Genomic DNA, 27,147 nt, shown 5'->3' on the forward strand with positions numbered 1-27,147 from the left:
ACCCCTAAAGTGGATATGCTAAAAAAGGAGTTTAATACCTTACTTGAAGCATATAAGTCATATGATAACTTAACTTCTATGGATTTACATGGAGAATATATGTAGCTAAATCAATAAAAAAATTATGGGATGTTGTGCATGAGACCATAAGAAGAATTTTTTTTGATTCTATGAGATTCTTGGATTAAAAATTAGTTTTGGCATGTATATATACATATATGGTACTCACCTTTACCATTGATGTCAAAGGGGGAGTGAGGATAGTGAAAAATGTATAAGTTATATAATAGGGGGTGGGGGGGGGGGGGAGAAAAAATAGAAGTTATGTAAAAAGGAGGAGTATGTGAATAGGTATATAGAGATGATATAAATTTTTTTAAGCACAATTTTGTTATGTTTTAATATTTTTGAATTTTTTGATACTTAGCCAATTTTTCACAAATGTTTCTATCAATGTCCAAGGAGGATATTGTTGGTAAGTTAGCTTTGGTAAGATTAGGGAAATTTTCATTAGTGGAAACATCATGTAAGGTTAAGATCTCTTATGACAAATATATGGCTTGATAAATTTTTATGAAGAAAATTGTCTAACTGAAGGAATCAGTACATAGTAATTTTTTTCTTGAATGGATGCACCTACGAAGCTACAATTTTGGAATATGTTAGTATGATGAGTCTAAATTATATATCTATGTTCACTCAATATTGTATGAGAGTTGGAACATGTTTCAAATTGAGAATCAATTAATTGTTTGATATCATAGAGGTAGAGTACATGTGGCAATTTTGGTATTTTTACTAAGGCATTGAATTGAATTGTCAATTCAAAGACTTAGTAATGAAGGGATGGCATCCTAGATGTTAACCATTACCTCGAAGATGTTAATATTAAAGATTTGGTAACATGTTGGTTAATATAAGGTTGACTAAATAGGAAACTTAAAGGAAAGGGTACAAGAATAGATCTTTTGGACGAGTGAAGTTTCCAATCCTTATGCTAAGTTATGATTGTTATATGCGAGCTTTATACATGTTGAAAATATTATTATTTTTTTGTTGTCATAGAAAAGAATATTTTTATATGGGCATTGATTAGATGCATAGAACAACAAAGAACTAATTAGATATTTGGGTTATCAACATAGTTAGTTTTAATATTTCTCTATACTACTTGTAAAGTTGTTTTTCTTTTGGCCATGGTTTCTCTAGTTAAAAAAAATTATTGTTAAGAATTTATTTTTGGTATAATTATTCTTACTATTCACTTTAATTATTTATGCATGTTTATAGTTTATTTTAGTTATCCATAATCGGATAAAAAGTTTTGGAATATTGATTCATACCTCCCCCTACCCCACTAGTATTCCTTGTTTCTAACATCATCCACACACTAAAGAAAAAAATCATCCAAGCACTCAAGCACTGAAGGAATCCAAACAAGTTATCTATTAAAGATCAAGGATTCAAGAAATTGAAGGAGTTTATGAAAGATCTGTCATTTTCAATAATCAAGATATCTTTTCATACATTTGGGGTCCTTTGTTCCATCTTCTACATTCATCTCTCCAAGATCCACACTAATTCCTAAGGAAAATTTTGAATACACTCATTCATGAAGGTTTTGGTTTTTATTTTATTTTATTTCTTTTCTTTTAAAGTCGATTCAAGACTATTGCATCAAAGTGCTTGATTACATTCTAAATTCAAGAGCATATTCATAGATTTCAATTTCTTTATGTTTGATCCACTTCTACTACTTGCTAACATTCTCTACTTCTATCTCAATTTTAAATTTAATTCCTAAAATGGGGTTTGAATAAGGAAATCCACTCATCATCCATACAAAAATCATTTTTCCTTGTAGGTTGCTGATCTTTGAAATAAAAGTAGAGCATAGATTCAGATACCCTTTTGTAGAACTTCAAAGATTTGAAAACTATTTTATCATTAGACATTGCTTAGTAGGAACACAATAGAGACCTTCTAGATGTACCCTCATCCTCTAGATCCTTTAGGTTGACCCTCTTATTCTAGATCAACCATGGAAGAAAGCCTATATATTTCTAGATTTTGTAGATTTAAGAACCTGAGTTCCAACAAGCCCAGATAGTGTTTGACATCTCATATATAGGTCTGTATTTCATAAAGTACATCATCTTAACCTCTATAGTTCAAAATGAATTTCCAATATTTTATATCTTATCTTTACAATTGACATCTATCTTTATAAAATCCCCTCTTTGTGAAGGTTGGGGAGAAGTAATTCCAAACAATTCACCCTTTTGCATTAAGTTACGAATTGACAATCTATATTATATCAAATCAAGCCTACATTAGGAGGTGAATGTTAGTTTCACCATTCATCTATAATTAGGGTAGTGGATTCATTTCCCCCCTCATACATATTGGTGAAATTGATTGTGTCATACTCTTTCTTTTGTGGTATTAGATTCAATTGTTACATTCATTATAAACATGGAGATCTTTTGGTGTATGGCTATCTTTCTTAATATTCTTTTTCTTGCATTTATTAATGAGAATTTATTCCATTTCATAATGTTTATGGATTTTCACAATTTCCTTGCTTGTTCTATTATGAGACTAAAGGACACACATTTTCCTTCTTCCAAATATATGGTTAGATTTTTATGTGATTGGCTTATTCCTTCTCTGGATTATGTGAGAGTCTTAGCTTAGGATCCTCTTCCTAATTCTCCTAATCTCTTTTCTAACTCTCCTCATTCTCCTACTTCATCCCCTAACACTTCTCAAACACATGTTTAAGCTCAAAACATAATTCATGGTGAGGATGTTTAAGAATTCTTTGGTGCACCTTCTCCTTAATGTAGAAACATCCTACATGTAAGAGAAATTTTGCATCACCCAAAAATATTTCATTTCTAGATCTTGAATAAGGGTTGTCTTAGTGCAAAGTTTCTATTTGTGGAATATTTCTACTTAGTAAGTCAATCATATGAGTTTGAAACGTTCTAATTTCAGAGGTGGAGATTCTTCTAGGACATATCAGCCTGTTGGTTGAGGTTAATTGGCATATGATGAGTATTCATGAGGTTATTGTAGATTTTGGTATGAAACTTTTGAATAAATTATTAAAGCTCAGTTTTGAAGGGCTTAGAGGCCCCAGATGAGGATTGAAACTTGCTTAATTGGAGCTTGCTCAAGTCAAACATTGTAGAAAAGGTGATGACGATTTTAGTATGGGGTCATAATAGCCAATCAACTCAACAATTTGCAAGTCATGGTCTTTAGAAGTTGGGCTATCTAAAAATCCCAAAATATAATTTATAATTATTCTGAGTTGACTCTATATGTAATTTTAGGGTGGATTGACCTCAAGAGTTAGGGCTAAATGTCTATAACATGAAATGTTTATAATAATTGAGGTGGGGGGGGGGGGGGGGGGGGGGGGGGGGGGGGGGGGGGTGAATCTGTTACTCAACGTCTATATGTACCATTTGAACTATTAAACATTAAAACACGTCAATTTTCTGTTGATCCTGCTTAACTTGTTGTTGCTCAGTCTGTACTATAAAACTATCATAAATTTAACTTGTATAACATAATGAAAAACATCAACACTTATAAACCATTCATAAGAAATCTATCATGATTTGATGAAAAGATTTTACGTGGAATCCCAATTTGGGAAAATCCACCAGGAACATGTCACTCTTTTGAAGTGAGCTCTATTAGGAGCCAACCTTGTTCAAGGTTTACAATATACACTGTTAAATGTGGCCTAGTTAGAGGATTCAATCGCCCATTTAGGAGTGGCCTTGTAAGAGGGCTTTGATCATTCTATTTAGAATTTCACCTAGTTAAAGGATTTATAGAGACTATTAAATCTTTCCATGACTGTTAGGTCAACCTCTATTAAAAGTATCTCAATACAAACTGTTCACAATGATAAGAAATAAAATAATAAGTTTTGATCTATGTGATTACAACTCACTTTTTCTGGTTTAGATATCTGTTCAATCCTTAAGCTGGTTCATTGATAAGCCTTTTCTTGTCATCTTTGATCTTGATATGTTTGGACACCCTTCAAGAAATTAGTCTACACTTCTCATCAACACTAAAGCCCTCCACTCAGAATAACTTATCAATAACATCATCACTATTGCAAGATTTCTACTTTAGCTTCGCATTTACACTCTTGTGTAATTCTGATCAACCTTTCTCTATATATGAACTCATTCATACATAGTGGCTGGGAAATTCTAGGCTTGACTTGACATAACACCAAAAGTTTGATTTAGTCTCCCTTTAAATAGGCAATTTTTGCTTTACCATTTTCTACATCCATTGTAGATCTTAGGGTTTACGATTAGCTTCAACTCGATTCAATGTATCTATACAACTTCTTGATCATCCTCTAGAAACTTCTCTAGAATCTTTCTGTTAGGTCTTTACCTAATCATCACCTTGAATTTAATAATCCAACTCATCAGTCAATCTTCAAGATGTTTTACATCTCCCAAGAAATCAATTGATTTGGCTTGATGTTATGATTCCTTTAAATTTAATTTTTTTCTATTACTTGACAATCACTGAATGCTGACACTCGATCAACACTAAAATACTTGGTCATTATTTAACCTTTCTTGCTTGGCACCAACTAACTTGCTCGGTCGATGCTAATGCTAAGTCAATAATGGATTTTATCGACACTATGACTCAATTGATACTAGCATTACTTGACACTCCTTAGTAATTTACTCTTTTACTTGGGTTGGCTTAGCTTCCTTGACATAAACAATTACTTTTCTTAATAAAAGTCTATCTACTCAAATATCCATTGTAACTTCCTTTTCATAACTTCAACCTTTCCTCTAGGTGATATAGTTATAACTCTCAAATCCTCTTCATCAATCAACTAGATATGACATTTAGATTAGGTAGTAATATGTCTCATCCATAGATTTGACATCAATGACAAAACAATAATTGTTCCAATTGTAAGTTTCCAACAATCTCCTTCTTTGGCATTGATGGAAACATCTCAAATATCCAAAGTACTAATAACATAGTTACCATACAATCCAAAATATTTCACTTCCATGAATGAGCACTATCCTTAGTTTGATTTTGATTCTCATCCGTTCAAACTATCAAACTCCCTCTTTTAGTTTTCTCTCTTTCATGATTCAATCTCTCCCTTTATCATCCTAGATTCTTTCATCTTATTTCTCAGTAATCTTCCCCTCTTTGACAACAATGCCAAAGATGTATAGCTATCTTAACTAAAAATTATTTATACATCTAAATTATGTATATTTTGCATGTTTGGCTGATACTTTTTAGCTAACTATGACTGATATTTGTATGTTGTACTGAAGTATTCTACCTTAGGCATGTCCCAAAGTAGAGTTGTATTTCATCATTGTGTAGAATATTCTATGTAGCACATGTGATGCAGTGCACCTTGGCTTCTTAAGTAGGCTTAGTTAGGGGAATAACACCTAATTTAGCTCTAATATATTCATGAGCATCTTTGGGTAATGGTTTTGTGAATATGTTAGAAATTTGTTCCTTTGTATTCATGTATTCTAGCTTCACTTCTTTGTCTTGAACTAGTTCTCTCAAGTAATGATACTTGATAGCAATATGCTTTGTCTTAGTATGCATCACTAGACTTTGAAATGTTGATAGCACTTGTGTTATCACAATAGATAACTACTAGATCTATACTTTCTTCTTTCATGTCTTTTAACAATTTCTTAATCCACATTATTTTTGAATAGTTCATTGTAGCTGCCACATACTTGACTTCAACTATTGACTGGGAAATAAAATTATGTTTCGTGTTTGTCCAATATGACACTAATATCTTTCCTAGAAATAATACACCTTCACTAGTGCTTTTCCTATCATCAATATTTCCTTCCCAGTCTGAGTTAGTGAAAACCTTCAGTTCAAATCTATCACTTCTCTTGTAATATAATCCATAATCTTTTATACCTTTTAGATATCTCATTATCTTTTTTACAGACATCATGCGATTCTCTTTAGGATTTTCTAAAAATCTAGGAACAATTCCAATTGCTAATGCAATATCTAGTTTATTGTGAACAACATATTGCAATTTTCCTATCATGGATCCATATACGGTCTAGTTCACATTAGTAGAATCATCAGCCTTAGATAGCTTATGTCTTATAGACATAGGTGTACTCATTGGTCTTGAATCTTCCATACTAAAAGTCTTCAATATTTCCTTGATGTATTTGATTTGTAAAATGAAAATACCAAATTTCATTTGGCACACTTGTAAACCAACAAAGAATTTGATCTCACCAAACATAGACATTTCAAATTCCTTTTTCATTTCATCAGCAAATGATTTGCATAACACTTCTCTTCCTCCATATATCATATCATCAACGAATATCTCAGATAACAATATTTCATTATTCTTATCATTCTATTTTAACTATAGACTATTGTTATTATTTGTTCTCTCAAAATAAATTTTCACTAAATAACTATGTAACCTTTCATACCATGCTCTTGGTACTTTCTTTAATCCATAAAGAACTTTTTTTAGTTTACATATCATGTTCCTATTGTCTAGATCTAAAAATCCTTCAAGTTGTTCAATGTATACTTCTTCCTCCAGTATAACATTTAGAAACACAGATTTGACATCCATCTAATATACCTTGAGGATCTTGTAAGTTGAGTATGCAAGCAAAGTTCTAAATCCTTCAAGTTTGGCCATAGGACAAAATTTTTCTCCATAGCTGACTCCTTCTTTTGCATAACCCTTTCATAACATTCTTTCTTTGTTTGTTGTTACTTCACCATTTTCATTGAGCTTGTTCCTGAAAACCCACTCTATCCCAATGACATTTTTGTCTTTAGGTCTTGGCATTAAAGTCCAAGCATTATTCTTTTCAATTTGGTCAATTAATTTCTTCATTCATAGAATGTATCAAATATTCTTTATCTAAAAAATCTTTTATTGATTTAGGCTTGAACTCATATAATAAGCATGTGTCACCTTTTGGTTTTCTCCTTGTCATAACACTTGATTCAACATCTCTAATTATTTGATAAAATTTATGATGTCTTCTCACATATTTTTCTAATACAAGTAGCTTTCTTCTTGGCTCTTCTTTCGATTCATTTGGAAAAATAATCTAAGGTTCATTTCCTCTTCTTTGTTCTAATTATGGTTCAGGTTTGGAATGCTCAACATTCATTGTTTGATGATCGACAATGTTTTCCTGTGACTCGACATCCACAATCTATTGCTTGACACCCACTCTCTACTGCTCAGTAATTTTTATTTCCACTCCATCATTTCCTATCCAATGGTAAATTGTATCTTGATTTGTCTGCTCATTTTGAGTGTTGAGAGCACCATCATCCACATAAATGAATGTACTATAGTCCTTGAGTTATTCATTACATGAAGGATCACCTTTTTTCTGCAAACTCATCAATTCTCACATTTGCACTTTCCACAACTTTGTTAGTGTTAGAATTTAAACATTTATAAGCTTTTCTTTTTGTGGAATAACCTAGGAATATGCCTTCATCACTTTTTGCATCAAGTTTTCTATCTCTGTTATCTTTCAATATATAACATCTACTTCCAAAGATTTTAAAATATCTAACATTGGGAGCATAACCATACCATAATTCATAAGGTGTAGCATTTGTACTTTTCTTAACTTGAACTCTATTAAGGGTATAGACAACAACACTCACTACTTCTCTTTAATATATATTTGTGATATGTCTTTCTCCATATCAATGTTCTAGCATAGTTCATAATTGATCTATTTCTTCTTTTAGCTATCCCATTTTGAGGAGGGATCCTTGGTGTTGTCATTTTTCCTTTGATTCCTCTATCATTTCAAAATGTGTTGAACTCATGTGAAATGAATTCACCACCTATGTCAGATCTCAAACACTTCATACTCTTCCCTGTTTCCTTTTCAACTCTAGCTAAATACCACTTGAATAACTAAAAGGCATCAAATTTAACTTTAAGAAACATTATAGTCATAATTATACAGTAGTTATCCAAATATATAATGAAATATTGATCTCTATAGTATCTTTTAACACCAATGGGTCCACATAGGTTGCTACAAACCAATTTCAAAATATCACTAGCAGTATATGTTTTATTCTTAAAACTAGACTTGGTTATCTTTCATAATTGACATGGTTTACACATAGCATTGTCAAGCTTCTTTAATTTAGGAAATCCTCTTTCTTTCTTCATCTTATTGATATTCGCCAGATGGTCAAAATTCACATGATATAATCTTTAGTGCCATAACCAAACATTTTCTTGTTGTGCAAACATACATGTCTCTTCTGAAAGGTCTAGATAGAATACGTTACCTCTTTTCTTCTCACTAGTTCCTATTAGCTTTTATCATCACCACCACCATAATGTATCTTGGCCTTCCTGTTTTGAAATTCAAATTTGCAACCTGATTTGTTTAACTATAAAATACTCAACAAATTGTAGTTAAGTCCTTCAACCTAGTAAACATTTTCACATGTTATTTTGTGATTCAATTGAATAGTGCCTGTCATTACCAAATTTAACACATCCTCCATTGTATGGACCAATATCTTCAAGTTTTTCTTTATCACCAGTCATATGATTAGAATATCCACTATCAATTATCCATCTATCACTTCTTTTCACATAAGAAATTCATTTAGTTTTCTCATCTTCATCAAACTCTTCTTTCATATCAACATAGAAAACTTAATCATAATTACTCCCAAATTCATCATCAGTCTTTTCTTCAAAAATATAACAAGATTTTTTTACCTTTTTCATCCTTGCTTCTTCTATATTCTTTTTCATCTCTTCTTCCTTTCTACATGCTTTCTTTCTTTTCATCCTTATCTTCTCTGTCTAGACATCTAACAACAATATGACCAACCTTATTGCATGAAAAAAAAAGATAGTTAATTTACCTTTGTATTTACCTCTTCACCTCTTCCTCTTCCAATTTTTTTTTCAATGAGGGCTTCAAGTTCATCAATCTCATCATCAAAACTATCACTTTCACTATTCACATGTTTTCCTTTCTTCTTAGTAAGAATCTGTTGTGACTTGAAAGCAGATTCAATGGTAGCAAGTGTGTAGTTACCAAAATTAGACATCTCAAAAGTAGTAAGTCTACCAACTACACCTTCTAAGGTCAAATTATTACCTGGTATGCACCTTAGTTCTTGAATTGAAGAGACTCTAATGGCATAGATAGGAAGTAGAGTCCTCAATACCTTTCTTATCACTATTTCATCTTCAATTGTTCCATTTTCTCCTTGAATAGCATTAACAACCTCTTTAACTCTTGTGATGTATTGTACTATGTTCTCACCTTAAATCATTCTAATATCAAATTTACCTCTCAGGATTTTTGATTTGGCTCTTAGTACATTTTCATCACCTTCACATATGGTCTTCAGTCTGTCCAACATTTTCTTTGTAGTATTGCAACCTTTTAGGTCATTGAAATTGGTATAGCTTAGAGCTAAGACAATCTCCAACATTGCTTGGTTGTGATCTAACTTATGTCTCAATTCTTTAGTAGTCAAAGGAGTAGTTTTTACCACTACATATTCATTTCTTAGAAAATTTATAGCAACATCATTGATATTGGATATGTGCAGCTTCATCTAGGTCTTCCATGCAAGAAAGTTCTCCCTATTCAGCTTGGATACCTCTCTCTTATTCATCGTGTTCTTTAGCTTTAAGTACCTTTAAACTTTTCTTTAAGCACTTTTCTCTGATACCAATTGTTATAAATGTTTAGAATAATTAATGGGGGGTGAATTAGATACTCAAGGTCTATATACCACTTGAACTATTAAACATTAAACACATCAATGTTTGATCCTTCTTAACTTCTTGTTGCTAGGTCTGTACTATAAAATTATCATAAACTTAACTTGTATTGTATAATGAAAAACATAAACACATGTAAAACATTCATAAGACATTCACCACAATTTGACACAAGGATCTTATGTGGAAACCAATTTGGAAAAAAAAAAAACCAGCAACATTTGACTCTTTTTCACTCTTTCAAAGTGAACTCTGTCAGCAGCCAACATTGTTAAAGGTTTAAAATACACACTGTTAAATGTGACCTAGTTAGAGGATTTACTCACCCTATTAGGAGTGGCCTTTTAAAAGAGCTTTGATTATAACATTTATAATGTCACCTAGTTAAAGGATTTACACAGATTGTTAGGTCAACCTATGTTAAAAGGATTTCAATACAAACTATTCACAATGATAAGAAAGAAAATAGTAGGTTTTGATCTATGTGATTACAACTCACTTTTTCTATTCAGTCCTTATGTTGGTTCACTGATAATCCTTTCATTTTCATCTTTGATCTTGATTTTCTTGGACACCCTTCAAGAAATCAGTCTACACTTCTCATCAACACTTAAGCCTTTTGCTCAAAATAATTTATCAATAACAACATCACATCTAGAAGATTTCTACTTTAGCTTCACATTTTACACTCTTGTGTGCTTCTAATAAACCTTGCTCTATATATGAACTCTCTCATACACACTGGCTAGGCTCAACTAGGCTTGACTTGACACAACACAAAAAGTTCAATTCAGTCTCCCTTTAAATAGGTGATTTATGCTTTCCCATTTTCTACATCCACTATTGATCTTAGGTTTTACAATCAACTTCAACTCAATTCAATGTATCTATACAACTTCTTGATCATCTTATAGAAACTTCTCTAGAATCCTTCTATTAGGTCTTTACCTAATCATCACCTTGAATTAATGATCCAACTCATCAACATAATCTTCAACATGTTTTACATTTCCCAAGAAATCAACTAAGTTAACTTGATCTTACAATTCCTTTGAATTTTATCTTTACTGGCACTTGACAATCACTAAATTCTGACACTCAGTTAACACTAAAATTCTTAGTTAATCTTTCTATCTTGGCATCAACAAACTTGATTGGTCGATGCTAATGCTCAATAACCATTGGATTTACTTGGCACTAACGGTGGCTCGGTTGATACTAGCATTATTTGGCACTCCTTAATAATTTACTCTTTTACTCGACTTGGCTTAGCTTCCTTGACATAAAAAATTACTTTGCTTAATCAAAGTTATCTAATCAAATATCCATTGTAACTTCATTTTCATAACTTCAACCTTTCCTCTAGGTGCTATAGTTATGAGTAACTCTCAAATCCCCTTCATAAATCAACTAGATATGGCATTTAGATTAGGTAGAAATATGTCTCATCCATAGATTTGACATCAATGACAAAATAACAACTATTCCAATTGTAAGTTTCCGACATAACCTTCCCTAGTGGTGGGAATTTGCCTATATAAAGAAGACTCATAGGTAGTATAGAACAATTTTGGGTGATAGTTCATTGATTTGTCTTGCGTATTATTGTGAGGAAGGTGCCCATGCAGGTTTACATGTTGTTTTTTAGACTTTTGTAATTTCACATTTGTAGAGGTAATAAGGATTCCATATTTTGTTCTCACAAATTGTCATTTTTTCTGTATTTCCATTATGTATTTGTGGTTTCAAGTGGAACACCCTTCATCAATTGGTATCAGGGCCAGCTGTTCCTGAGTGTGTAGATAGATTGGTGACTATGAGGTATTTTGCACGAAGACCATGGTTTGGGCTAAGTGCATAGACAAATTAATGATTTTGAGACAATTTTTACTATAGTTGTCAACAAAGCACAAAAATGCCTCTATGATGGGACCATGGTGGAAGAGTTGGAGGTGTTACACTTGAGGGTTTTAGAGCCCTCTAAAGGCAGCTAAAAACATTACAAGAACATGTGCACAAAGGGATGACTCTTGTTATAAGAGATGAAAGTGAGGATGAAAGAGAAGAACAAGAAAACATTGATCAGGAAGAAGAAGAGGAAGTTCTAAACCTAGAAGAAGAAAGGCCTTTTAGGTCAAGGTCCCCACATTTTTGAAAAATCTTAACTTGGAGGAATTGATCAATTGGATCAATGAATTATAAGAATATTTTGAGTATGAAGAAATTAAGGATCTTTATAGGGTTAAGTTTATGAAGGCCAAATTGAAGGGTCATGCACAAATTTTGTGGCAAGAGATTCAATTGGAGAGAAATAGAAGATAGGAGGATAAAATAAAAAGATGAGATTGAATGATAGCTAAATTGAAGTGACAATTCATTCACATTAATTATTAGGTTGATTTGTTGAATAAAATGCAAGGGTTGACGCAAGTCAAAAGATTTGTTCAAGAGTATACATAAGATTTCTACAAATTTTTCATCAGGACGGGCCATGCAAAATCTAACCAAGAGAATTTTTTTGGTTACCTTAATGGGATAAGGCCAAGCATTCAGGGTGAATTGAGTCTGGTTTAAATAAATAGTATTAAAGAAGTATACCAATTTTTCCTAATAGTAGAAAGAAATTTGAATAAGAAGTTTGAGAACAAGAAATGAGGAAGAGGTCATGGTCGAAGATTTGGCAAGCAGTATTTTGGAGGACAAAATGAAGATTAAAAGAAGGATAAGGCCATCAAAATAATCAAAACTAGATGACAAAAAATACTTTTCATGATCAGAATAATAAATATCAGAGAGGAAGACAATGAGGGAAAGGATCTAGAAGAGGAGATTTTTGTGGAACATGTTGTCACTGTGGAGAAGAAGGTTATAGAGCATTTCAATTTCCTCAACACCAAGAAAGGGAAAATAGAACTGAAGGTCAGGATAGAGTTTCACATGTGGATGAATATGCCAAATCATCAAATTCTAAAGATGTTGAAAAGGGATAAGTCTTAGTTAATAGAATAGTCCTTCTCAATGGTGATAATGAACCTGATCAAAGGAGGAGCTTGTTTCACACCATGTGCAAGTGTGAAGATAAGTGTTGTGATGTGATTATTGATGGTGGAAGGCTCTATAATTTAGTCTCAAAAGAGATGGTCATGATGTTAAACCTCAAGAGGTAGAAACACCCATGTCCATACCACATTGCTTGGGTGTAGGATGTGCATAAGGTCATAGTCACTGAACAGTGGCTAGTGAAGTTCACGATTGGAAGCTACCAAGATGATATACTTTTTGATATTATACCTATGGACATGTATCATATGTTGTTGGATTGAATATAGATGTTTGACAGGTCATGCAAATACCTACTATAGAAAAGCAAGAAAATATTACAATGATCATTCTTTAAAGGTAGAAAAATAAGTAGATATTTAGAAAAATGACTATTTGGTTTTTATTGTTAACATTATCTATATTATTTTGATATGACCTCTATTAGCTATGTTTTGAATGTAATATCACATAAATATATTTTAATATGAATATTTTTAGATATAATATTTCAAATATTTCTCTTGATATATCATCTATATTTTAAAATAGTTATTTATTATCATATTTCAATTTTATTTTATTATAATTATAATTTTATATATATTATAATAATAAGTATATTCTATTTTTTATTTAATTGTCATTCTTAATATTTTATTCTCAGTTATGAGTTATATAATTATAGTATATTATTTATATATTATTATTATATGAGTTGATATAGTACTAAAATTTGTCCAAGGGGTTTAGCTTAGTTGGTTGAAGCAATGAGTTCTCATTGTGGACACCCTGGTTCAAATCCCAAGAGGGAAATCTTTGTGGAATTCTGAGTTGTCAGTCCTAGTCTTCTATTGGTTGTATTTGTCTCATTGTAAGAAGTGGATTCTAAATTGTGTCTCTTGTTTTTCCAATTGTTGTTTCCAGTGTGGTTGCTTGAAATGAGCTTGAATAAGTTGTAACACCTGATATGTAAACAATCTTAATATAAATATAATACTAAATTTTATCAGTTTGACATTAACAATAAATTGTTATAATATTATTAATTTAATTTAATTTGGAAATGGGGATATTACAATGATCATTCTATAAAGGGTGCTAGCTCAATGGAATAGTACCTGCTTTACAAGCATATGGATGGTGGTTTGATTCCATTGTGCCTAATTATGACCAAATACACTATTAGATATGCTACTAAATGTACCACTAAACATGTGACTAAATATATTAAATATGTGACCAAATATACTATTAAATATGCTACTAAATATACTACTAAATCAATTACTAAATATACCACTATATATACTACTAAATACATCGCTAAATCAATGATCAAAATCAATGATCAAATAAATAGCTAAAATTGCTTAGTAGTAAATTAGTAGTGTTATAAATGACTAGATATTAACTACTATTAATCATGTGACTAAGTTTAGTCTTATGCATACAAATTTTAGGGGTTATTTTAGTCTCGTATTGTTGTTTTTGTACTAGTGCTAATTTCAAATTGGTTGCATGATTATATGATTATTAGTGTTTGATTTGGATATGCATGATGACTTGTTGGATCTACAAGTTTTGTAGTGTAGTAAGCACTCTATACTTATGAGTTGCATTTATAACTTGGATATAGTTTGTCTATTCCTATTGATCTTTCATTATTGATACATATTTAGATTGGTGGCTTAGATTTGGGTTGTTCATGCCCTTAGTCACAGGATTTGCTAATTTATCTTCATGTAGAGGGATGAAATGTTGTTACCAACTACAATCATGGTGGAGGATTATGGTTGACTATTTTATGCTAATAGGTTAAACACTTTGAGAGTTAGATGCTTAGTTCATGGATGTGATCATGGTGCCATGGATTTTGGCACGAAATCATTGGATATACATGTACTTTATTGGTGCTCATTGATCTAGATTCTTAATTTGGTTATGGTGGTATATCTTCTTGGTTGAGGATCATGGTTATTTGGTTTCTATTAAAGAGTTCATGATGTGCACTTTGAGTTCTTTGATGCCTTGGTTAATTCTCATGGTTAGAGGATAGTATTTTCATTAGGATGCCATGGATAGTTTGGATACATGGTCTAGTGGGAGCCTATGATAGTGATGAGGTGGTAATGAAAGATTAGTTCCTAGTTTAGTTTGTATCTTCTTGGTTTGGAGATCTTGGTTTCACTTGTTACCAATAATTTGGTTGTGTGTGTAGACCTAGAGGATCTTCCTGTAGGAGATGGATTTTATGATGTCATCAGTGATTCAATACCACAGTTGAGTAGGAGTTTCTAGAATTGATATATTTATTGAGAGTTTGTAGATCTTAAAGGTTTGTCTTAGATCCTATTGCTATAGAAGTGCCTTGACATTTTCATGGTGCGCTTTCTATCTTCATGGTGTGTGAAGATGGTTGGATCTAGAGGACTCGTGGAGTTCTTAGTTACCTACATGGTGTATCGAGATGGTTCTATATGGTATGTAAAGATGGTTTCATCTTGAGGACTCATGGGATTCTTGGTAAAAGTGCAATTTATGATTTCATTTGACATGTTATCCTTGGTGTTATGATGGTTTCATTATTATGTCATTGTATACTCTTTATACATACTTAGAGTTTTGACATTTTATGGTATGTTCATATAGAGAATGTTGTCTCTTTGGTTGAGATGGTTTAGATCATGTTGTCATGTTTATGTTCTTGAGGACATGGTTGGAATTTTGACAATGATCTTGGTTTAGTTTCTTGGTATTCAATACATTGATCATTTTCTGGATACTTCATGATTTATCTTGGATTAAAGAAGTATTTTTTCAAACAATTTACAATTTCAACAAGAAGTTTGAGGAGCATTCACCTAATATGGACTTGAAAGGATATTGTTCTTAGATGAGTCTTGGTTGGAGACTTGGATATCTTGATGAAAATTATCATTCCCCACTCTTGGCCTGCTTTATAGTTTACTACTTGAGAGATATAACCCATTATTTCTCTTTGGTGTATTGTCTTTATGCTTTTCTTTCATGGATATGGATCTTGAGTGATGATATATGAGTTAGTTCTAGAGGGCTAATTTGAGATATGGTTTAGCATTGGTTATCTCTTTGTGCATATGGTGTTATTATTTTGGTTGAGTTTGGGAGATGGCTTTATATTGGGCATATTCCTTGGATTAGGAATGGTTTATGAGTTTAATCTTACATCCATGATTAGTTATATGATATGGTTTGGGTATTTTTTTGGCTTCTTGGTTGGGGTTTTATAAAGGAGATCATACTTGCACAATTTACATCTAGAGGTGTGTGTAGAAGGATATGACACAAATTATGATTTTCATGGTTTCTCTTTTGTCTTAGTTATCTTCCTAGATTTTTGGTTTCACCTATATTGGATTTGTGATTGGTTGAATCTTATGATCACTAGTTTGTGTTTATGTATATAATGTTATAGATGAAAAGGTTATTCCTTTATCTCTTTCTTTTTGTTGGTTGTGGAGAAATTGGGAGTGTTGGAGACTTGTTATGACAATTATTCTTGAGGTTATAGCTTTATGTGTTGTGGATGTCATTCATACTAAATCGATTCACTTCTATGAGATGTTTTGAGTGGATTGGTTGCAGATTTGACATTACCTTTTGTAGTGGGAGATTCTTGGTATATATGTGGCAGGTATTGCTCTTGAGGCTTGTGATTGTAGGTTACAAATAGGATATGTTGATGATGTGAGATTCACTTGTTATACCTTTGGAGGTATGTATAATTGGATATGTTACCACTTATTGTGGGTGTTATTTCAACTATGGATTTGACAACTATACATACACGTGTTTACCTTTTTATTAGGTTTTTGTGCTTGACATTTTAGTTGGTAAAGGTTTTTATCATCTTCTAATGTGACAAGTTGAGTACCTTTCTCTTTGGAAGGCTTCTATGTATGTCCACTAGCAATGGCATAATAACAGGTGACATCATTCATGTTTGAGATGTTGTATACTTTGATTTTGTTGTGGGTACTAGGATGGGGCACATGGTACTTTGATCTATGATGGTGGATGTGCTAGGATGGATTGTTCTCTTATTTATTTATGTGGCTATAGATTGACCTTATGAAATATATACAAAAAGTGGGAAATTGTTGAGATTATATGTGTTTCACACATTACACAGTATTGTTATATTGTATTAATTTTATTTTATTATGTAATGTTGCACCTAGGAGCACCTAGATAGACATACAATGTGGAAAGATTCCAAAGGGATATACTTGATAAGTTGTATTATAACATTGTGATAATATTTGATATAATTATTTAATATTGGGGAAAAGAATTAAATGTCCAATATTAAATGTGGCTCAATAGGGGTTTGGTGCACATGGTTTATGTAATACCACTTGGTGGTTTTATAGGAATTGATACTATATAAGCATACACAAGGGTAGTTGTAAAGACAAGACAAAAGGGAGAAAGATAAAAAGGAAAGTTGAGCAAGACAAGGCTTGATAGGTTAGCAAAGGGATTATTTATGAAGGTCGAAAGTATGACACAAGATGTGTAAATTAATGCTAGTTCATATGGATTGCTTGGTTGTGGCTATGGCTTTGAAGGATTCTATAGTTGTATTACAATAGCTTTTGTTGATAAATACATGGTGATGGATTCTTTTGGAGGATGGGTTTTTTTTCTTCAATGAGGGTTTCCTAGGATATATCTCATGTCACATTTTTGTGGGTATGTTGTCTATTCTCTTGCATGTGAATTTAATTTCTTATTTGTTTTAGATCTATGTTATGAGTTATGTGGAAATGATAATATTTTTTGTTCCAAGCTTCCTTACATTGTGTTCATTTCCTCCCTACCATAATCATATCATAAGACCTCAAGGGCCCTAGCCATACCCCTAAGCACGAATCTAAAATCTCCAGCAAGATCATAGGAGTTAACTCATGAGATTTTTCTTACTAATAAACCATCCAATAACATCACATAAAATATGAAACATCTAACATACTAATCTGCCAATAGCATCACTAATCCAAAGCGGTGGTAAGAAGTCTCAACTAAGAAAAATGACACAAGATCATGATAAAGGAATGCATCAAGTAACATACTAAACATCATCCAAACATGATAAAAAATGCATCCAAATTAAATCATAAATCATGAGAGAACATACACTAGATACACAAAAGTACCAAGTGGATATCTAACACTAGCCTCAAATGGGAAGTAGACCATCTCTATACACCATTCTCTAGTAGTGGTATAGGTAGCTACACCTCACAACTACATGGTAACCTGTAGGCCCACTCCTATCATGTTGATGGAGATAATGACCTGACCACAATCACAAAAGACAATTACCCAAGCCTAACATACATGCTAGTCAAGTATTATACCAACATCTATGTGATCATGAAGACAATGTAGTACTTTAGGTCACTAGTAAGACCTATTAAGGATAACTGTGTAGGGACTCTAGTGGAGTGTAATTGCTTGACATTGAAAATCCCTTCTATATACGACATGGTAACACACTCCCCCTGGGAGGCCCAAGACTTGGTGTGGTAACATGTTCTTCTAAGAGGCCGGTATAGTAAAGCTGCCCCCCCCCCCCCCCCCAACCAATATCGAGAAAGGGGCTATCCTTTCTCTATTGGTCTGGGTCTGGGTGTGGGCCCCAATATCTGGTATGGTAACACACTCTCGTAAGATGTGCAATACCTAGTGTGGCAATACACTCAGAGGAAGCCCAACACTACACCTCACACCAACTCCCTCAAGATGCATAGAGAATGTATAGGTGTTTACTTATCTAATCATTAATTTATTTCTCATTTATTAATTTTTATTATCACTTGTTAGAACCTCTCCATGCTACCTTGTTAGCCACTTTTGGGCTAGGGTATACATGAGAAGCCACTTCATATATCTACCCTACATACTTAGGCTCATCACATGATGAGTGCCAAAAGGTAATGCAAGTTCCCAATCCAACCCCCAAATGAACAATACCTCAACCAACCTATATCTAGGAGTTTGGGTCTTGTAAGATCCTGTCATATGCACACACACATGCCTGTGTATGGGAACAACCAACTTCATGAATGTAATCACATAATACCAATGCAAGGGTTGGATATGACAAAATGCAAAAAATTAAACAAGAATAGTAATCTCACTCAATTAGCCCATATCTAGGAGCACATATTCAACATGAAGCTCAATAAGGCAACAAAATACAAAACATCATGAACTCACTCAACCAACCTAAATTTGGGCATACAAGTTCTACATGAACTCCAATGATGCAAAATAAAAATGTGGTTAGATTGGAAACCTAAGATACATCCCAAATCTATGACCAAAATAAATGCCAAGAAAAACCCAAGAAAATTGGATAGCACGCAACATGAGGTGATTTAAAAATTGCTCAAAAATTAAGATTGTAAAAATTTGACAAAATTAAAACTAGTTAGTCTAAATCTGCCCAAAATCACACTTTTCAAATAAAATCATGGATTCAGACACTTCATGGAAATCCAATGGCATAACAGTAGGAAAACCCCCAAACCCACATTCTAAAAATGTTAAATACTCACACCTATCGAATTGGGAGCAAGAATTGCAAGAAAATAGAGGGGAATACTAGTTCTCCACTCCCTAACATTTATCAATTGAAAGAATGGATTAAAACATGCTATAAATAAATAAACTAGAAATCCCTATGTCACATGTTTGGTAAAAACCAAGAACGGAGAAAAATAAATGAATAACATGTTGAATTTGTGGAAACCTTGGCAAAGAAGAGTTATCCTGATACGAATCCAACAAGACTACTCTTATGAAGATCCATTGAGCCAATCCCACAATGAGCAAATCAATGTTTCGGCCCAAAGAGGGTTTGAGCATTTTTCTCTTCAAAACATGAAACTCCAAGCGAAAAGTGAACAACAAAGCTTATTTCCGCTAATATAAGCACTTTTCCAAAATGACTTATAAATTATGTTATTAAAATAACTTAATAACCTACTAGTCCCTTAACCCAAATAAATTAGGCAACTCCAATTCAATTGGAATTCAACTACAACAAATTAGCCATCAATAAAATAAAGATTAAAGTAAATAATTAAAACCCCTCTGAGCCATTAAAAGAGCATTTAATTTAATCTTTTATGTGACAATTGTGAAATCCTAAATGCACAAACACACTCATCGGTTTAATCACATAATGCATTATGAATTTGGATTTACCAATTATCAGAGGATTAAAATAATAATAAAAGATACATTGCCCATACAAGGATGATATTGACTTTTCATGAAAGGTCCAACCACTAACTCCATGTGCCACTACCAGGGATATAAGTCTTGTACACTAAATGAACACAATCAAGTGTAGATGCACAATATATCATAGCTAAAGAAACAATTACATAAATTACATAATTAAAGCATCAATTAAATTTATTTAAATGATCATTTAAATATCCCTTTTACATAAATTTATTGAAGAGACAAGATACTTATTCATAGCATAATAAATCAATGAATCCAACATAGATATATAATTTTCTAATTAATGTAAGAATTTAATAAGGAAATTAATAATAATTACTCAACAACAAATATGCCACTATAACATCTAAGTCAACACAGTCCAAAAAATGAGTAAACATTGTTGTATGAACCAAGTTAAGTGTAGTAGGATAATAATACATCATGCAATCACTACACACATCTCAAGGTGATCATAGAACAACATTGTGATACCATATCAATCTAGGTAAGCACTAGTACAAACCTCAGTGAAACCATCAAATATATCATAATCTCATAGATCAACCATAAGCATAAATTAATCTAGTTGATACTATAACATAGATAAATCACTTCAAGGGTGTTGACCACTCACGGGGCCCAAACATGATCACTCACCAAGAAATAACATCATGATTGCATCCATTAGGATGACTAACAAAAATCAAATGGGAGAGGCATTATACTACCTCATTATATCTAGCTTGCATTGGTGCTCCTTTCACACTTGGTTAGAACTAATCTTTTTGGATCTAGTCTTTTGGAATTAGGATTGAAGGGATCAATTACCTTGACTCCATCTACGAGTTGTGTAAGTGTGGTTATGTGATGAACTTAGGGGCTTATTCTTGATTCAAATTTTACCTTTAATAAGTGGTAGAATAGGAATAGAAGACAAAAGTGAAGTATATGGTAGGTCTAAAATACGGAGATCAACTAGAGGTCAAAAGATTAGAAGAAAATTCAACAAATACATAAAACATTTCCTTATGTAGAGGGGGTTAATTTATTATGATTATGAGAGTGAAGGTATTGGTGAGGTTCCCTTGAGGTACCAACATCAACAACTTAAATGGATACCCAAGGAACTTCCTCCAATAAACACTAATTTTTGCATTAGTGAGAGGATATATCACATAGCACCGATTTTATTGCATGGTTTGGGCTTGTTTTCCCTAGATGACATAAAGGTTTCTTAAAAAAAAGTTGTTGAATTGATGGAGTATGTCAGTCCTTGTTACAATTTGAATATTTGGATTCATATTGTTTGATATGGAAAAATTATGCATACATACACAATCTCAACAAATCATATACAACAAAATGGGAATGAACAAAGTAAAAGTTTCACTATTTACGTTGATAGAAGGCCAAAAGTAAAAGAAAATATTCCAATATTTATAAAAGTACATGATATAGGTAAACTACTAAGAAACTTGATACCATAATTGAGGTGTGCAAGAGAAATCACGTAATTTGTTTGTGCAATAAAATTAATAACTATAGGGGAAGAACTACTACTTGGTTACAATTTGATTTTCATACATAAAAACAAAGTTACTATCATGGAGGTGGTAAGTACTATGTATCTTTTAAAACAACCTCTCCTTAATGACTAACACAACATTTAGTTGTTAAGTTTTTTCGCTAACTTTCCTATATTTTGTCTTTGTCACAAGGTGAAATGAATCCATCACATAGCACAGACAGGGGTGTTAGTATTGACCCTTCTACCCACTGGGTAAACATGATTGTAATTGTACAAATTAGATAGAAGAAAAATGTAGTTATATTATTATGTTCCTTTCTTTGGTGTTTAGGAGTAATTTTGATAGTGTTAATAATATTTTGTAATAAATGAATGTATAGTGAAAGGGAAAGGCCACTACAGTACCTCAAGCCACCTTAAAATATTCAAATTTAGTTTGATGTGATGATGATATCAGTTTTTATGTACACCTAATGTATGTGTTGCATAAGACACTTGCACATATTAATAGAGGAATAATTTAATTGACAACCACAATCCCTATGACTTTTAAGAATCATGAGAGGATGCAAAATTTGATTAGACAAGTGGAGAACATTGAAGTAAGTATTAATGAAATCTTAAATCATAAGAACATGAAAATAATGGTTTATATTTTATACACTTTTATGTACTTAACTAAAATGTGTACGTGTTGTTTTTACAAAATAATTTGCATCTAGTTGTAGTTGGTTGTCATGATCAGGTTGTGCTAAGTCATTCAAGTAATGCCCAAGTTATATACATTATTACTACTTAGTTGAGCTTGTGAACTTTCTTTTTTAATACTATTGGTAAATACATATTTACAATATTTATATTCTTTCTTTAGGTCATATCAATGATACTTTACAATACATTCTACCTCAGATGAGGTCAACCCTAGTTTTACTTCCAATAACAATGTTAGGAATACACAACACATCTAATATTACACAAAATATTGGTACATAGATCCCTCTTTTTCTCTCTCTTTTCTTATGTGTTTACTTCACTTAAAGTGTTCATTCTTGGGTGCATTTTGTAATGGATTCATTTTTTTGGTAATAGAGATGCAACACATGGGGATGTAGTACTACAACCATCATCTATAAATAAAATTGAATCATTTTTGTTAAATTCATTTGTTATTGGTAGAGGAATATTGAATGACTACATATCGGTCATTAGTGAGGAACAATTGGTTTAGTTAAAGATACAAAAGCTTCTTTGTACTTAAAAATTATTACCATATGTAGTCTAATTCCAACTTACTTATATATTTCTCATTTTGGACTAATGATCCCATGGTTTACTTGTATGAAATGACATTTTTTATAGGAATCTTAGTGACTTTATATTGGCTTTATTCGAGTCCAACCTATGTAAAAGGTGGAACAACATATGTGAAATAATCGTAATTTTTGTTTGATTCATTTATTGAGATATATTAAAGGTAGATTTAGTTAAATTATGAATCTAACATGTTTTTTTATTAAAAGGTGGAATGAACAAGATACATAACTAAGAGATGTATGAGTAAGCCATAAGGGTGATTTATTTGTAGATGTATATGAGCAATGTTAGTATGCTAATAGAAACTAAATTTAAATAAAGCTTCTACAAACTAAACAAAATTCATAAACTTCAAGATAGACTAAGATGAGCTCTCAATTGAGAATATGAGCCATTAATGGGCTCTCTCAATGAGAAGCTCTCTTGTTGAGTAGCTTTGTCTAAATAGATAGGATGTATGCTCAAGCTTATGCTTCAAATGGAGTTGGAATTTGGGTGTGAGTGTATGGTTTTCATGTAAAATGGCTTCTCAAAATGGCATTATGACTTTACTTCATGGATTGTGTTATTTTGCAAAGGGGAAGGATCCAATTTATAGGCAAGAGGCTTGAGGGATTGAGGGCTAAGATGCAAGGATGGGAAAAAACTCATGGAGGGCTTAGATTGCATGAGAGGAGAGCACATGGATTGTGTTTCTTTACAACCAATCAGGGAGTGGCACATGTCACAGGGTGAGAGGATGGAGGAAAGGGAAAGGATGAGTCAACAAAGGAGGCTCAAGAGATAAAATCTTCATAAAGACCCTTCATAAGTGCTTTGTAAGAACATTTATGACTTTTTGGGCTTTATAAAGTTTTGTGGTTGAAGATATTTGTGAGAGATACCATGAAATTCGAATTTGAGGGTTTAGGGGGGTTTTAAGCTTGCTTAGGGTTATAAAAATGATTAGAGGAAGGGTTAGAGATGGCTTAGGACTAGGCAAGTGGATGGCAAGTGGATTACAATTAATGAGGGTGGGTGAAGGAGGAGATATTTGTTAACTTTGGCTTGGGTTAGTAATTCTTAACCCATGTTTAGGGAATGTGACAAGGTTAGGAGGGGATTAGGATTAGGTTTAAAGACATCTTCTAGAAGAGTCTAGACTTTGGATGAGGATAAAGACTTTCTAGAATAGTCTAGAATTTCCTAGGATGAGGATGAAGACTTTCTAGAAGAGTCTAGAACTTCTTAGGATGAGGATAAGTTAGATTTTTAGAAAATAAATAAAGTTTTATTTATTTCAAGCGTTTGGGTTGAGGAGATATTTATTAAAACTTTTTAAATAAACATGAGGATTAATATTTAATCTTAATTAAATATTTTGAGTTGGGATTAGGGGTAGGAAATGATGGGATTAGCCTTTAATTAAAATTAAAGAAGGATTAGAAGATTTTGGAAGAGGTTAGTGGTCTTAAAGAAATTGGCCAAGTTTTGGGCAAAAAATAAATAAATTATTTATTTTGGGATTTTTGGTCAATTTATTAATTAAATAATTAATAAATAAGGAAATAATGTTTAAATAAGATTTAAACATTTTTGGGAGGGATTTCTTAATTAAATATTTTTAATTAAGATAAAGGGATTTAATGGCATAAAAATAAATAAATTAATTAATTAATAAATGATGATGTCATCAGGAATTTTTTAGAAAATAAAAATACTTTATTTTTTAAAGGATTTTTAGGTGTCTACAGTAGACATATTCAGAAAAGCCAAGGTCTTTGAGAAATATAGAACATATCTAAAGTATGTTAGGGACCAATAAATGACACATCCATAAACAAATGTGAAGTATGAACATTCCCCCATGATTCTTGTGTGGAACAACCTCATTTTGGATGCAAAGGACAAAAGTAAAAGTAAAAGAAAATACACCAACCAAAAGAAGGTACATGATACTATTAAGAACATAATTACTATTACAAATTTAGCATCATTTTTTCATTCTATTATTTTAGAGACTATTCTTGCACCACTTTATATTCACATAATCTAATATATTGAAAAAAAATCATAGACTTCATGGCACATCAAAGGCAATGAAGGTAAGACTAGATAGGGATGAGCAACACAAACTTGGCTCTAGAGGTTATTTGAAACTTTTCATACAAGTTGTAAGCATGAGTAAATGAAATATCACATAAATATACTTATAAAATGAAAAATCCACTATACTAATAAAAAATGCAGGGCAATGAGTTTAATAGAGCACTAACTGTAGATGATAAGAGAATAACTTACCATCAAGGCTATGTAACTCTTGTTGAAAGGCTACGATAAATGAGTGTGCTTCCACATTCACATGGATGGCCATGTAAAGTAGGTAATATTAAAGTATTCTTGAAACAAAGCTAAGATCAATAAGATAGTACTAATTGCAGAACATTAAGTTGCACAATATCTTAAAAATATTCTCAAAATATTTTATGGATCTATTAAAATATAATATTTATTAGAAAATATTGATTTTTTGATGTCTAATTTTTAGGCCAATACTAAATGGAGGTAAGTTCAACATAGGATGGGGAACAATGATAAGAGATGCTCAAAACATACCTATTGTAATTGGTTTATGTATGTTTAAATACCCTCTTTCACTTGCTCATTTTTTTGCTAAGTGAGTTAGATATTGTACATACCACCAAAGGGTGGTTCCTTTAATATATATTATGATTTTAATAGAAGTTAGACACGCACAAAAATGTGGAGCATAAAACTTGTTTGGAATGTAATGCACCCAATGAATTGTGTTTGGTTATTCTAGTAGTGACAGTCCTTAAAGTTCTCATATTAATTGAGAAACATCTTATCATCTAATACATAAAATAAATTTACGTTTTAAAATCCTTTCTTGATTTATGTATAATTCACACTAAGAAAATTAATTTTGGCATTTAAAGATAAAAACATCAACTCTAGGTTAAAAGTTTTCTGTGGGACCATAATGTTCTACAAAAAGTAACTTTACATAACAATCAAAGAATGTGTCATCCTAAGTCTATATCATCCATTTTTGTTTAAGGCTTCATCAATATATAGTCTTACTAACATCCTTGTAATAATCATAACCAAGTGTCATTTTTCTCATTTATTGAAAAAAAATATTTTCAAATGATTCCTAACGATTATATAATGACATTTTTTTGTGTACTCCATTCTTCTTTTATCATCATTTTTTTTTCTCAACTACATTTGGTAATATATTTTATTTTTCTACAAGTTTTATGAAACTTGTAGAAATAAGCATACTTGATTAAAAGAAGAATGTTTAAATAGTTTATGCTTAGATATATTAACTAGTTTTTTAATCCCTTGACTGATGTCTCACATTAACTAAGCTTTGACAATGAGCTATAAGCTATACATGAATGATGCCTCAAAACAAGAAACACACATTGGAAACACAATGACAAGATAACCAAAAAGTCCTAACCATTCATTTCATAGGATTTTCGACACAAATACTGGAGATAGCTTGAAAATCATTAGCTTTGATTCCAAGATGTGTTGGTATCACATTTTCTTTAGTATATCAACTATGTTCTTGAACATACATACATATTACTATAATAGAGACTTCTCATACTTGTTATAAGCTTAAAAACTATATAACACTTTTTTCATGACCTCCTAAGACCCATTTGGCCCACTCAAAGCCAAAAAAATAAGGCTTTGAATTATCTTTTATTTAACAAGGAAGAAACAAGAATTTGGTGTTTTACAAATAATAAGTGGCAATTGGTAACCACTAAACATGCTAGAAGACAGAAGATCTTTTTAAGTTGTTCATAAAAAAGACTCAAACATTCTCTTTCATTATTTTCAAATGGTGGTTATTGTTGATGTTATGAGTTTTCTTCCTCACATAAGCCTTCTTATAAAGTTGAAGGAAATGCAAAAATATTGTGGACCTATTAAATCCATGCTAACAAAGAGAGGCTTGATGTGGTATTTGAAAAAAGATGCATTTAATGGTTCAAAGCCTTCCATTTGGAACTCAAATCCTTTTAGTATGATTCCTTTTTAGCTTGACCATTGCTGAACTCTTGACATAGTTGATCAAAAGCTCATAGTGTTCATCCCTATAGTTTTT

Source organism: Cupressus sempervirens, chromosome 10 (assembly GCF_028749045.1).
Source record: "Cupressus sempervirens isolate cs-2001-9-10 chromosome 10, ASM2874904v1, whole genome shotgun sequence".
NCBI classification, from domain to species: Eukaryota; Viridiplantae; Streptophyta; class Pinopsida; order Cupressales; family Cupressaceae; genus Cupressus; species Cupressus sempervirens.